This window comes from Agelaius phoeniceus, chromosome 2 (assembly GCF_051311805.1).
Source record: "Agelaius phoeniceus isolate bAgePho1 chromosome 2, bAgePho1.hap1, whole genome shotgun sequence".
NCBI lineage: Eukaryota > Metazoa > Chordata > Aves > Passeriformes > Icteridae > Agelaius > Agelaius phoeniceus.
The window spans coordinates 7,115,172-7,129,193 of NC_135266.1; positions in this window are offsets into that span (position 1 = coordinate 7,115,172).

Genomic DNA, 14,022 nt, shown 5'->3' on the forward strand with positions numbered 1-14,022 from the left:
GCAAGTGCCTAAAAGGGGTGGATGGGACCTGGCAGAGCAGCAGGGCACTGATGGAGGTCCTCAGGTAAGGAGAGACAGCAGGGTTCAGCAGAGACCATGCCTGAGCCAATTTAGCAGAAAACAGAATATCTATAGTGAGAGGAGAGCTTGGCTGGTATTTACACCCAAACCCCCCTCACTAACACAGACCCAGAACTGTAACTTCTCAAATCAGCCTCAAAAAAGGCTCAAATCCCTCAAAACCTTTTTCTCCCCTCTCCCCCCAGTCCCTTCCTTCCACTTTTTCTCAGTTCCTCTGATGGAACCATCACCTTGTGACCTTATGGCTGTTTTCCAGGCATAAATGTCAAAGTGAATTCAACATTATCTAATTGAACTGTTGAGTCCAATAAATGTGTGGGAGGAGTATAACAGAAATTATAAATGGCAAAAGAAAACAGTTGTAAATATCTACAATTTGATATTAAACAATGAATCAGACTTCCAAATTCTTTTGGCTTTGTCAGACAATATTCATACTAACATTTAAGAAAAGGTGGAGCTATTCTTCATAACCAAATCCCCCAAAGTCAGTTATAAATCTGTATTTTGATACTTTTTTTGGTCAGTATTTTAGGAAACTCAGTTCTGAATTAAGCACACAAGTGCCACCTATGCTAAATTCAGATGGTGTATTGAAGCTAAGAAAAATGAGGCTTCAGATAAAAACTACAGCCTCCAGCTCATGGTGAGAAAGAGTCTAAATGGTGCTTGGAGATGAGCTGGCTTCCTGATTTATTGGTCAGACACCACTCTGGATACTAAAGCTCTGTTTTTCAAGTCAGACTACTGTGTAAGTGCTTCTTAAATTGAACAACAGGGAGGACAATGCTTTCCAGATCATGTGGGGCTCATTCTTTGCTGGAGAATCTTCTTGCTGGGATTTGAATGAGAGGGCTTTGTCCTTTTGTCCCCCCTCACTGCACCTCACCCTTCAGGCACCATCTTCCCCCCTAGAAAGGCTGGTTGAGCTGTGATGACCCTGTGGCTTGCTCAGGGTGAGGTGATACAGATTTCTGACTGTCACCTTCCTATGCCCTCCCCTCTTTTGATGAAGTTTCTGAAATGAGCTTGGCTTATTTGTGAAAGGCAGCTGTCCTAGCAGTGTTGGGGTTATTCTTCAGCTGGATTGACTGCAGTCATGGTGTCTGTGAAAAGGGGAGATCTCAAACTCCTAATGTTTGATTCATCTGTCAGTGCCCCAGGAAAGCCAAGACCCTTGGGCCAACCAGTTTGTCAGTGTCCTGTTATGGAGACTCTTCTGAAATAATCCTGCTGTACCAGAGGACGGTTTGGCCTGCTTGGTCAGGGGTTTTGTGTTTGGTGTCACACACCAAACACAAAAACCTCCTTCTCGGTCTCCACACATCCACACACTATCAGCACCCCTGAAGGACTCACATTAACAGTTTATGGAATAATATTTTATTAATAAAACAGTGACAGGTTAAGGTTGAAGGATTGCAGGTGATTGTGTCTGACTGGAAAGACTGTTCAAACAAAATATTACTTCAAAGCAAAATCCTAACAAGGTCCAGTCCCAGTAAAAGCCAGCTCAAGATCATTCAACACACACAGAGTAGAGTTCTTACCCAAGGAGAGGGTAAGAACCACAGCTGCTCATTTAACAGCAGGACACTTTTATTTCTCTGTTTTCAGATGCTGTGTGGCTTGTCAGAAAGTACCACCAAATTTCCTCCTCTACAAGGGTTTCAACAGAGCCCAGCTGTAGCATCTGCACTCCTCCACTCCACTCCACTCCACTCCACTCCACTCCACTCCACTCCACTCCACTCCACTCCACTCCCTGTTTAGTTCCCCCCAGATTGTGTGGGAATTTGGGGGTACTGACCGTGTTCTGTCCAGGGAGAAGGAGCTGTGTTTTCCCTTATAATATCTCTACCATTATTTTTTGATCCCCAGTCATTTTCCCACACATGGAGACCAGAGGCAAACACCAGAGCTTTGGTGGTGTCCTTTGCTTGTAAGAAAAGCCTTCCAATGCCTCCAGTTTGTGCCTATCAGAAATAATCTGTGATTTGCCAGAATAAAAGAGCCCATGATGTAGCAAATTTTAATTATTTTGCTCCCAGTTTCAAAGCCACTACATTTGTTCAACCTTTGTAAGAATCATTAAATGGAATAACTCACTGCTTTCTTGGAGATATCCCCCCTGACAACACCTCACCTTGCCTGCTGACCTCGAAGAACTTTTGCCAAGAATTCCTGAGCCTGGCTGTGTCTCAGTGGCTTTTATCAGAGCTTTTGTAAGTTACTGCCCCAGGGCTCATGCAGAAATAGGAGAGGTGAAGCTCACTGACATCCATGGTACACCACAGTCTGTGGTGGGCTTTCACAGCTTAAACCTGTTCACCAAACCCTTCCAGACCTACCACAAAGTCCTGAAGCTCAGGCAGGGCTGCCCGACTTGCAGGCAGAATGTTTCTGGGAAAGAGGAGGGAAATAAGAGGTCCCTGTCCCATAGGAACCCTCCACTGCTCTGCTGCTCTAAACTCAGTTCTTAGTCCCTGATGGGAGAAAAAGAAGCCCCTGAGCTCCCTCCTGTGGGTGTTTTTTACAGTGTTTAGTTCTACTTCTTTAGTGACAGCGGCTTCATGAAGAAATTGCCTGAAGTAGGATTAAACCCTCTACAAAACAGAGTTCTGCTTAGCAGAGCATTTTTCTTCTGACTTGGGGCATAAATATTTTTGAAAAATCCAAATGCAATTAAAAAAAGCTGGTGTAAGGAGGGAGAGGGAGGGTGTGTCTTGCTTTCTTTGACTGTAATTATTTGAAAGACAAGGAGCTGACAGCCTTCTAAAATAGATTACATTGTAGCTAACAGATAATAAGACTGATATTCTTACAAAAGTCCAGCAGGCTGATGGAAATTAGCAACCCAGTTGAGTTTGCTGTGTTGCAAACTTGTGTACAAATAAGATTATTTGAAATCCAAATTGTGAGTCTCTTCATTTTATTTTGCAAGGAAAGGGTCATAATTTCTGTTTATTGTTTAGAAGAGAGGCCAATCACCAGTAAACTGCAAACTATGTTAGTAAGCAGTCTAATGCACTGAAAATGGTGATTCTATACAAAAAAAGATGCTTTGTGTATCAAGATAAGAAAATTTAGAGTTCATTAAGGAGAATAAGTAATCTTGTCTGGCTTGCACCAAGAATGATATATCAAAGTGTTTTGTTCTGTCTTTTTTTTTCTTTTTCTAATAGACCATTCAGAAAAGGTCAAGGAATCAAAAACATGTATGAAAATACAAAAGGACATCTATAATTTGTCTGAGTCAGAATTAATACTTCTTTTAGATGTTAACCAGCAGTGCATCCCATGAAATATTAAAAGAGTTAATCATATTCCCACCTAATCTACATATATTAATGTGATCTTTTATTCTTGAAAGAATTAAAGAGCAAATCCTGAGTTACAGCTGTTTTCATTCAGATGCAAAATTGGTATTCCAAGCTCTACATGGATCTCAAGACTTGATAATTTTCCATTCTTTTGAGGCTTTTCAGACATAAAAAATAATGGAGGTTTGCACTGATATTTTGTACTGTAGTCAGTCACTGTATAAAAAAGATTAATCTGGGGAGCTGTGGTAAATTGTGTGCCAAGATTAATTACCCCAGCTCCCTACCCTAAGCACTAGAGCTTCTGACTTGTTGGATCTAGTTCTGCCTCCAAAATAATTTTTGGAGCTGAAACCTCTACCCTGAAATCTTCAGTCACCAACTCTGTAACAGGTGGGGATCAAAACCCCTCACTGTGATGAGTCTCCCCTGTCTTGGGTGATCATGTTTTCCCACAGAAACTGTGCATAAGTCAGGAGGTAAAATCTCCAGAGCAGTTGTCAGTAATGCAGGCTGAGTGAGCTGAGCAGGCTCCCAGCTTGGCAGAAATGTTGAGCTGCTCTTTGCACTTGAGTTTGCTGAGTTTTCTGCAGATGCACATTCCCAGTTAGTCACTGCAGCAAAGACAGAGACAACTTCTGCTGGTAAGAGAGACTTTTATCTAAAACTGTGAGGCTGAAAATATCCCAGGTAAGTATCTGAGCGAATTAGAAATTAGATTTGAAGAACTTACACTAACAGTATTGTAGTGGTGAAATTACATGCTTACTGTCTTCTTTGTTCTTTGAAAATGTCTTAAAAATGCTTTTGCAGAACTCAAATACTAAACAAATCAGCCCCATAGCTTTACCAAGATGCAGTTTCACACTATTAGAAGTACTAACTCTTGATCTTTGTGCCATATTTCTGTGTATATGTACAGATACAGTAAAAGGCTCTATTTCACAGAAATCTCTCTTCAGCCTCACAGCCCTCTACCCTTTCTCAAAGCCTGGAGAAGAGCAAAGGCCTCTACTGGACCCTCTCCACTGCTCTTAGAAAGTAGCTGTGTTTCACCACTGTTTGCAAGATGGATAAAATTTAGCAAGCAGGTGGCCTGAATCACTCATCATCCTCCTGAAGTGAAACATCACTTGGTGCTCAGATCCTCCCAGGTCCCTCAGCTCTCTGTGGCCACATCAGGGGTCACTCATTGGAGCCAAATAAATATTCCAGACATAATGTTTTGTAGAAAAGGGATCAGGGTGACCCCATGCAAAACTGCATGTCTGTGTTTACTCTTCCCATCTGTGCTTTTTATGGGTTTAATTCTTTTTAAATGCAGATTTTCCCAACTCTTGCTTTGTTCTCCTTTACAGCACTGACAAAGAGATTATTGGAACTTAAACAAAATTGTTTTATGGTGTTGAGAAATTGTGCCATTTCTCAAATCTGGAAAAATATTTTAAAAGGTAGTTCTCTTCTACAGACTGTAACTGTGGGCAAAAACATATCAGAAGATGAAACACAGCAGAGGATGTTTGGGGGAACTAAGACACCATATTGTAGACTTCAATGAAAAGACAGTAAAGAATTTTCTCTAGCTAAAGAAACCCCACCATTAATACTCAATTGAGTAAACACTAAATGAAATCTGAGTGGGATTTTTCAAGGGTGCTCAATATTGACTTAACTCTGCCTTCATCCACACAGAAGAGGAGCAATCAGCAACTTCAGGGAGAGCAGAGCCTGGCCAGCAAAGCCTCCTGCCTGAGGCTGAGTGGGGAGGCAAGGAGGGAAGGATCCATTCCTGCAAAGAACCTGCTCAGGATATTGGCAGCCCTCAGCATCAGATATTCACAAGTCAGCTGCTCATAACTGAGGAAAACACAGATATATTCTTTTTTTTCATCCCTCTCACCCACCTTGCTCCTCCTCACCTACCCTGCACCTCTGAACACGTGGGAACAATCACCCTGCTGATGTCAGACCCATCTCCACACTGCCCAAACACTCCCAGTAACTGGGACCTGCTGCAGCAAGACTGTGCAAACTTTACAGCAATTCTAATCTTATATGAGCTACATATGTTCAAATATTACCACTCCAGGGACCAGAGTTGCTCCTGCCTCACATATTTCATTCCCTTTGATGCACAAGAGAGTCCCTGCACTGGGAGAAGCCATCCCCATGCTCCCTGATTTCTCCTGTGCCGTTTCTTTGTTTATATTTGATTCCTTCTTTAAGGAGGGCCTTGAACAATGAGGAACAGACAGTTCAACACTCTTCATCTGTATTCTCCTGCTTGGAACAGCCTCAAGGGGGAAATATATGTGTTAATTCTGGCTTTTCATCTGCAGGCACCATGAATTTCAGAACACAACATTGTGATATTTCCCCCTTAAACTGTAATGATAGATGCAGGAATATGATGTGTATGTGCACACACAGGGAAGATGAGACAGTGTTTGTTCTGGGATGCAAAAAGCTGTAGTTTCTAGCCTTGACTTGGATAACCATAGCTTTTTTGAAATTATTTATATTACAGTCTTTCACTGAGTTATAAAAGAGAAACATACAGAGACATGCACAACCCCACTTTTACATATTCATAAATGTATTTTTATGCATTTAAGCCTCAATAGTGCCATGGCTGTCAGACAAAATAACTGCATGAATGACCTTGAAAGCAATAAAATAAGAGGTGATAAATACAAAATGACTGACTAGGTCAGCAGCACACCTGGCTGCAATGCAGGCAAAAGGCATTACTGACTGCTCCTAGATTTTGCTGAGTAACCTACACTTTCCCCTGGAGGTGGAGCACAGCATGAGGCTCAGGCATGATGAAATCCCTGTGAATCCCTACTTCCTTTCTGGGAGAGAGCTGAGGATAGGCCTTTAGGTGGAGCTCACTTACCACTGCTTTTCCTGCTGGACACAGCTGGCCTGGGCCAGCCCTGCAAGGAGAGAAAGCAGAAATAATCTGATTTTCGCAGCTCAAGTTAATAGCCAGGCTCTTCACGACTTAAAAAATGAGATTGGAGGTGCTGTGAGCATGGGAGCACAGGACAGGGGATGCACCCAGCACATTCCACTGGATGGCTGGAGAAGGCTGCACTGGGCTGTGGGACAGGGAGGGCAGACTCTGTGACTGGGACAGGAAGGCAGGATTTGTGCTCAGCATAGGGAATCAGCTGCAAAGTGTGTGGTTCCTAATTCCCCCATCATTTCTGTGAGATCTGGCATGCTGGAGAGCAGTAGCAGGAGTAAGTGGAGGAAAACTCTGTGCTGGCAGCAAACCCCACATCAACTGGGGACTGCAATTAGTCACATTTTGTCTAACAAAGCCAGGCTTGTAAAGACCCATTTACCTGTAAAAGTACAACTGTAAAAAGTAAAACTGGTAGCACACTGTAAAAGTCCTACCAGGCATCACAGGCAGGGCCTGTGTCAGCTTAGGAGGATGAAGAATGAGAGTGCCCTTGGTAGCACCAGGGGAAAGCTCCAGACTGCAGTAGGGGACAGGAATGGTCCTTAAATCTGCAAAATATGAAAAGGCCAAATCATTGCACTCCACTTTTCTTACCCATACAGCTGCCAGCAACATCACACCCTACTCACAGAAAATCATGAGACGACCTCAAATTTTGCCTACCATGTTTTTACACTGTCTTGGTTTGGAAAGACAGGTGTCTGCTAAGGAAGGCAGGTCCTGAAATGGACCTCCTCCCTCAGAATTGCTATAAATTTTGAAATTAAGGGGGCTCTCAGGCAAAAATATGGGAGTAGGAATAACAGTTCTTAATTAAAGAAGAAAATAAAAAGATAAAATAAACAATGCAGTGCACTAGAACAACACTGACAGAGTCAGAACCCAACCTGACACCCTGTGGGTCAGGGTGCTGGCAGCAGAACCATTGGAATTGTGGCTCAGCCCTCCTGCAGTGTCAGGGGTGGCTCTGCTGCAGCAGGCATCCTGGAGAAAGGTGCAGTCTCTTCCTCTGAAGATCCAGGGGAAGAGGCAGCTGCTGTTCCTCTGGGAATCCAGTGGAGAAGCCGTGCTGGTGTTCCAGAATCTCCAGATTATATCCAGGCAGGAATGCTTGGCTCCTCCCTCTGGGCTCACATCTCCCAATGGGATGCTGTAGTTCTTACCAGCCATGCAGGGACATTCAATAGCTGTTATCAGCAGATGTCTCCTCAGAGGGAGGAGTGATTGTGGAAGAGATAAGAAAACTGCCCACTGAACAGCAGACAGGTGCCATACAGATGGCAAATAGAATACAATTTGCTTGGCAATCCAGGACATACACTCAAGGTTTTCCTGGGGTAAGCAGATGTTTGGGACAACAAACTTATACAGAAGCAACTTTACACTGAGGGCATCCTGCTGGCAGCTCAGTGAGGATCTTGCATGGATATCACAGAGTGATCAGTAGATGCTGCTTTTCTTTCTTGTTTTTAGTGCCTGCTTGTTTCAGTTGGATTCTCATAACTTTCTCATCTTTTTCTCTGCTTGTGCAGGAAGTACAAGTCCCATCTTCTACCCCCCAACACCCTAATGGGTCTGAAGATCTGTGAAAAGCAAATAGTTTAGTAACGTTTCCCGTAAAGACTTGGTCAGCTGAAACTACATCTGTGCCAAAAGTTCTTCACTATTTTGTGATTTCTCACAATCAGCACCCTGACCTCCTTCTCATGTGCTCAAGAGAAGATGTTTTGAAAGGAACTCCAGCTACAAGGGAAACAAAGTTTAACAGTGTTGCTTCTCATTCTGTCACTACTTTACTTTTCTCCCCAGCCCCTTGGTTTTAGGATAATGCCTAATTAACCTGTAATTACCTGTAATTACCTGTAAGCAACATTAGTAATTTAAGATTATCTCTTAGCTCAGTTAGGATGATTCACTACCCTTTTCACATTACAGATCACTACCCACCACTGTAAACATCTATTGAGATCAGCAATAACAAATTCCAGTGCTGAAGCATTACTCCAACTTGCACTGTAAATATTATCCTTTCTCTGGCTTTCTTCTACATTCTAAAAGTATTCAGCAAAACTTGACTAGAGCATCCTGAGGACAGCATGTTATCCTCTGTGTTACACAGAATTTAGCAGGCAGGATGTGGCTCTTGAATTAAGGGACCCAGAATCAGGCCTGTGTTTGACCTCCTACTGCAGGTGGAGAGGATCCAGGTGAGACAACTGAGCCCAAAGTCCACTCACCTGAGCAGACATTCAGTGTATATCTCTGGGTGAGCTGAGTAGCCTTTTAGACTGATTGTTCTGACCAGATGCTTGTGGTCTATAACAGGATATTAGACACCCATTGCAGAGGTAGACAAATCCTCTCCAGTTTTTATCTTCAAGCTGAATCACCCTATTTCTTTCTTAAAAAAAAAAAAAAAAAAAAAAGGAGGAATAATTCCATCACTCTAATCTTACTATCATTCTTATAGCAGAAAGCCACAGATGCAGATCAATATACAGTACAATATACAGAAAAAAAGGGCAGAATTTTAACTCAAAGAACTGAGATCCATGTACAGCCATACAGCAGCTGTGGAGACCAATAGGAATCACAGAGATGATGTTAATATAGTCTATCTCTGCTCATATCCCAACAAATAAGATGAGGAAACATGGTCTAGATGGATCTTCTGAGAGGTGAGTAGCACCCAGAGCACCTACCAGGAGTAGCTACTCACAAACACTGTCCAAGTGTGGGATTGCCTCAGTTCAGGCCCTTCACATTTCCACTGCTGACTGAGATGATGGAATAGAGAGGATGCCTTTGGTATTTGCACGTGGCATTAAGCAGGAGGGGCAGCAAATACAAATTAGTATTCAAAGCAATCCTGACAAATGGAAGGCACTGCCTAAAGCAAACAGAAGGGAAACCTGAAAGATGCAGCGAGACAGGAAAGAATAATCAGCAGTACAAATACAAACCCTCTCCAGGAGGAGATATGGGGATTATGGTGGGTCACAGCAGAGCATAAGTCAACATTATGTTGTTATGTGAAAGCTAAATGCAATGCTGGGCAGCATTGTGAGGTACCTGAAGCAACCCTTCCACTTTATTCAGTGTTAGTGATGCCTCAACCAGATTAGTGGGATCAATTTCGAGCTCAAAAAAGATGTTCACCAACTGGGGAAAGTAAAGAGGAGAGAAATTTGTCAGAGGGCAGGAAAACATTGCCTGCAAGAAAGAATTGAAGGAATTGGGCTCTACAGCCTAGAGAAGAGAAGGGTAAGGGAAAAATGTGTTGAAAATATTAACATAAGCAGCTGCAGGGATAAAACTCACAGTATCCATAATGAAAGAAACATTCTTGCACAGAAAACATGGAAATACCATATGTGGCTGTTAAGACACACCCTTAGGTGCCTTTAAGGAGCTTAGATAAATGTTTAGGTATGGCCAATCCTGCCTCCAGATGGTGCAGTTAATTAAATGATCTCCTCAGGTTTCTTTCCATGCCTTGGTGTGTAAGAGTGCATCACGACCATTTTGTCACAATATCTTTCTTTTGGGTAAGCTCATGATGCATGAACTCCAAGGAGAGGGTTAAAACAAGTAAGGGTTATAACAATTTTGCCACCAAACTAAGGAGAGGAGCTCAAGGATTGTGTCCTTGGTGGAGGGGCTGCTGAAGAAAAATTACAGCAACAGGACTCTGATTGGGAAGCAGAAAAGGAGAATCACTTGCAAGCTGCCACCAAAACTGAGCTAAAAAGACAGCAGAGCTACAAAATTTAGAAAAAGTAAATATACTGTGAATTTGTTTCACACAGCAGGGCAGCCTGCAGAGGCCTGGCAACACTTGGCACATTAAAGTGTGGGCCCAGGTACCCTATTTTTTCTGACTGTTGTTTGGCCAGAGAAAATCTAGCTCTGGTTTGCAGCTGTGAGCGTGAGCTCTCAGTGCCTGCTGCAGGGGGCTGTAGGTCTGAGACAGACTGAAGCCATGGTTATTGGAACCCTGGAGGCTGAGAATTTTAAAGTTTCTGTGCTTAAAGACACAGACCCACAAGAGAACACTGCATTTGACATGAGGCTGTGAAGAAGGCTTCCAAATTGATAGTACTGGGATTGTGGGTGTGTAGATGGATAGAAGTGTGTAATATCACAGGGTGCAAAACTTAGAGTTTGGGGTTTTAGAGTACAGAAATAAATATGAAGCAAGATGGAGGTTTTAGGGTGGAGGCAAGTTGTTCTTCTTTACCTTCTTCTTCCTTCTCCTTCATGGGTTTAGGTGATTTGTAATCAGACAGAAAAGTCCTCATTGTGGGCTTTGAGTGATGAGTTATTGGGTTAAATGGGAAAATAATGTAGGTGTCCTTTCTTAATTGGATAGCTTAGTCTTTAAAGACCTTGTAACAAGATATAGTTGGTCATTTTGTGCCTTCTAATGCGAAGCTGCAGAACTCATGGTTGTGAGACTGTTTTACTGATAAGAAATAATAAACACCTGAGTCTGAACATGAACTACTGTCTCAAGTTCCAAACCCAGAGAAACTGATACATACTGTTGAAAATGCCTCTCTCCTTGTGCTTTTACTCCTTTTCCCCCCACTTATTCTTTCCAGGAGTGATGATTCTAAACAGCTGTGCCACTGGTCTGAAGTACAGTGTCCAGACCATAAGAGACTTAGGCTTTATAGCTGTGAAGCTATATAGGACAGGAGATGGTCAAAAAGGTGTTTTGAAACCTCACAAAACAGTCCAAGAGAAAATATTTTAGGGGAGAAGGTGGAGGTGAGCATAGGGAGCTACAAAAAAAGAAAAATAAAGAAAAATAAAAGAGGCAAATGCTGGTTCCATAGAGAACAGGCACAAGGAGCTACACCCCCAGGGCAGCCCTGGGGTCTCTGCTGAAGGCAAAGAGCCAAGGGTGTTTCCCTGGGTGTATGTCCCTGCTAAAGCACTGTAGCTCTGATATCCCAATTCCAGAGGCTTCTGGGCAGCTTCACTGACTTCTGATATTGCACCTTCACCTTTTACTGACCTGTGATGACTCCTCAGGCTTAGAGATGACATCCAGGATGAGTTGTTCTATCACCTTCCTGGGCATGAGGGTGAAGGTGATGGGCTTGTGGTTTCCTGGGTGCTCCTTGCTGCCCCTTTTGAAGACAGGAGTGATGGTGACTTTCCCCCAGAGCTCAGGCACCTCTCCTGGGTATCACCACCCCTGACCTGTGGGCAGTGCTCCCTGTGCCAGGGGCGGGAGTGGAGATAATCCCTGGCCAGGGCTGGAGACTTCAGAATTCAGAATGAGATTATTTGGGGTGACCAACAAGCAACACCATTATCAGGTCCTTGTTCAGGATGCACTTTACAGCTGGTGGAATGATGAAGGCAAGCTATGAATGTTAGAAACGTTTTTTTAGGAATTATACAGTTCCTGTCCATTACAGCACATAAACAGTTGGACTCAATGATGATAAGAGGTCTTTTCCAACCTAAATGATTCTATGATTATCTAGCCTTAGTCATTTGGAGAAGAATTATCATGAATGCATAAATCCATCTTAAAATATAAACCTCAGAAACAGGTTCCAAAGTTTAAGAAAGTCCTCAAATCCAGAAGTGGCCACATAAGATTTACTGCTTGCCTGCAAGATTATCCTGGGTCTGTGGAATCATAGAATGATTTGGGTTGGAAGGGACCTTAAATTTCCACCTCCCTGTGCCTGGCATTATTAGGGCATGTCCTATTCACAGGTGCCATGCCTGTTTCTGCAGTTGTTGGTCAAGTCTCATCTGGAGCCCAGGACACCTTGCATAGGCTGTTTTCATCAGTATTTTCAGAGGGGAGGGAACACAAATTACAGCTATTCCTAATGAAGAAATCAATCAAGACTGAACAGCTGTCATTATAATATTCCACACCTGGATCAATTAAATGTCACTACCTGCACTCCTCTGCAGTACCTGTAGAGGTGCCAGTACTTGTGTTCCTGCCACCATAAAATCTTTCATAAATCAGCTTTACCTCCATCACCCTGTGTGCTGGTCACTGCCAAAGTCCTGTACATCTGCCACCTCCTCCTCAGGAGCAGCAAACCACAGTGGATGCAGGCTCAGCAGCACTGCCATGTCACCACTAGATGACAAACAAGACAACAAAATTTCACAATGAGAAGACATGATTGCAGTTTACAAGGAATTGCACAAGGGGAAACCAGCTGTGGAAAATTCCAGACAATAACTTGGGAGAGAAAAGCCAAACTTTTAGGCAGAACAAATTTCCCTGGAAAGAGTCTGCTGTGGTTTAAGGCGTGGCAATCCTCCAACAAAGGGCTCATATGAAGCCTGCATGGGTTTAAAGGCCAATTTATCTCTGTCCTTTTCCTCAGCCTGAGTAAATACAGGCACTGCTGGCCAGCCCAGTTTGCAGAGGTGCTGAACCTGGAAGAGGATTTTGTGCATGGTGACCTGCAGGAGCTGTGCTATTCCATGAACCTAGAAGAGGGTTTTGTGCATGGTGATCTCCAGGAGCTGTGCTATTCCATGAACCTAGAAGAGGGTTTTGTGCATGGTGATCTCCAGGAGCTGTGCTATTCCATGAACCTAGAAGAGGGTTTTGTGCATGGTGATCTCCAGGAGCTGTGCTATTCCATGAACCTAGAAGAGGGTTTTGTGCACAGTGACCTCCAGGAGCTGTGCTATTCCATGAACCTAGAAGAGGGTTTTATGCACAGTGACCTCCAGGAGCTGTGCTATTCCACGCTGTACAACCCCTGGTTCAGGGGGAAAGCTGTACCCGCTTCTCAAGGGAATGATATAATGTAGCAAAGGCCAGTGTTCATGGGGATGTGGCTATTTTAGTGTAAAAGATAACAGGCACATCAAAGCATCCCATTTCAGAATACCTTCCTTCATTAAGCAAACCTCATGGTTATGTAATGTGCAATCCCAGAGCCTCATATGAAAATGTCAGGATTATTTTTTTTTCAGAAATACAAAATACCACATATATTTGCTAATTAATCATAGTGTGTTTACTTTGCTGATGGCTGCTGTTTCCATTGGTCAGTCAATCCCAGGTGAAATGCTGACTTTCTAATGAACTCAAGGCATTTGAAATCACTAACCAATATTCAAAAGGCCAGCTCTTTCTGGTGTTGTCTATGCACATTCTTCAAGTATGAAATTATGCAAATACACTTGGTTTATTAAAATCTTACCTCAGTGCTAAGGCACTTATGACTGTGAATTCAGAAGACTTGACTGACAGAACTGCTTCAATTGCTTCACTTGACTGACATAGATTAAAAGTCATATTTAATTGTCAGAAGAATTACCAGATGAGATATTTCTTGTACCTTTGTCCAGGTATTTCTGAACAGGTGCCAGTTCCAGAAAGCACTGTGACTTAGACAAATGTCTGTCACCATCATATTTTCTGAAAAATCCCTTTTCCCAGGATTCTTCTCCAGGGAAGCTGAGAAGCCTCAGAGAAAAATGAAAACAATATTATCTGATTTGCTTCTCCTGTGTTTTGCTGCTTTTGAATGTTTTTGGAGATTGTTTACCAACAGGTGGTTGTTTCATTGGATTTTGCTGTGAATTGTTTTGACTTAATGGCCAATTGGGGCCAAGCTGTGTCGGACTCTGGAGAGTCAC